Source organism: Lepisosteus platostomus, chromosome 5 (assembly GCF_059453375.1).
Source record: "Lepisosteus platostomus isolate fLepPlt1 chromosome 5, fLepPlt1.hap1, whole genome shotgun sequence".
NCBI lineage: Eukaryota > Metazoa > Chordata > Actinopteri > Semionotiformes > Lepisosteidae > Lepisosteus > Lepisosteus platostomus.
In genome coordinates this window covers 33,050,276-33,052,103 of record NC_142615.1, presented here as the reverse complement: position 1 = coordinate 33,052,103, position 1,828 = coordinate 33,050,276, and the positions used below count along the sequence as shown (strand labels likewise).

Sequence of the window (1,828 nt, the reverse complement as noted above, 5' to 3'; positions counted from 1 at the left end):
GAGCACTGCTCAGAGATACAGACTGGTCAACTGGTCACTATTGTAGTCACAACCATCGGCCCATTGGCTACTAATAATCAATATACTGATCAGAGTGTCAATACTGGTGTTTATTACATAAATACTAATATAATTACACACTCACTTGTGTTATAAAACTTAAAAAGAATGTGTGGAGGCTGATATACAGTAAAGAGAGGAGAACCAGGAGCTCTTTTATGTCTCTAAGAGGACTGGGAGAAAGGAAAAAAGGGGGAGATGTGACTTGACTCCAGGCCTTTCTGTCTGATATTGTTCATGTAGCAGCACTGATCGTCTGAATATCTTCTGGTTCTGGATTGTGAGGATAGAGAGCAGTACGGAGTTGAGCTTCTGTCTGAGTGTGAGTCTAAGCTGTGAATCTGACTGAGAAGAGAATAATGTTTTTTTTTATTCTGCCTCAGAATTTTTCTTCTTTGCCAAGTGGTGTTACATCCCCGTCAGATACTCTGCACAGACTGCCAGAGAGAAAAGGAGAGAGAGATGGACAGATAAGAGCACACGCAGCTAGAGAGACATACAGTACGTCTTGATTTACTTTGAAGCAAGTGTTCATTTCCCTTCTGGAACAAGTTGTTTCTGAACTTCAAGAAATTCAAACAACTTATGAAAGATAACATACAAGTCTTGCTTATCAGGACAGAAGAAATACCGCAGGAAAATGCCAGTGAGTTTTCTCCTTTTAACGAAAAGTGGAGAAAAACAACGGCAGTGCATTTCTGTCGGCTTGATTTAGCTTAATACAAGTATTCACTTCCTTTTCTGTAGATTACAGCCTGCGAAAGATGAAATAAAGTTATTGGTTATTCATGGTCAGTGCAGGAGAAATACTGCTGGCTGGCAGGAAAATGTCAGTATTTTATTTTAACTACAAACATGTGAATGGCAAAAAGCAACGGGAGTGTGTTTCTGTGCAGTTGTTAAACAAAGGGCTGGTGGTTCAAACCCACTCAGGGATGTGCTTCAGATTGTTCTGCTGTAACCATAATCTCTGTTTAAACTTGATGGGATTTCTTTGCAAACCCTCTTGAACTTTGCAGGAAATTTGCATTTTACTTGTGTGGAACTACAAGTAAACAATTAAGTACCTCAGTAAATGTCCAAGAGAACCATTTTCACGTGTGGAATTTTATCTTCAACTGGCTGTCAGGAGAATTAATTTATACACCCGTTGTATCCTTAGCAAAAATATTTTAAAATTAGAACACAGATTTGTTGGAGAACTTGACAATCATTATTAAATGAGCATTATACAAATGTGCGTTGATATTTTGTATATGTACCTTAATTGTAATAAATATAAACATAATTGCTTTGATATGGATGTTCATTTGAAGGATTTGAGGAAACTATCAAGGATCTCAGAACAACCAATCTTGGTAAAGATTAACAAATACAGTAAGTGTGAAGCTTGCACACAAACGAGAGAAAAAAAACAGTTTTAATTCACTTCATTAAACTGACGGTGTGTATAGCAGAGGATGGTTTCGATCCATCGACCTCTGGGTTATGGGCCCAGCACGCTTCCGCTGCGCCACTCTGCTGACAGCTATCACAGCGTCATTCAACACAACTGCTCTATCTTTGCTTTCTAAAAGTGCGCCCGAGATGAAAAGTCTAAACGGTAAACGCAGACGTCACTTTGAGCACTTGGTCTTTTATAGTACAAATATCACACGCTGCACTACATGGGCGTGTCTTCAAGATCGTTGTGAACCAAAGCTTCTGCTTTCCGAGGCAACTGATTCTTTCGTCGTAAATTCTGAAATATTAAATGAGAATCAGTGAA

General features: G+C 38.8%; 1 non-coding gene across 1 annotated transcript; it reads right to left on the bottom strand.

Annotated features, from left to right (window-relative positions):
• Positions 1–1,511: 1,511 nt before the first annotated feature.
• trnam-cau (transfer RNA methionine (anticodon CAU)) lies at positions 1,512–1,583 on the bottom strand. Its single transcript has one exon. It is a non-coding gene; the product is annotated as a tRNA-Met (tRNA).
• Positions 1,584–1,828: the final 245 nt, after the last annotated feature.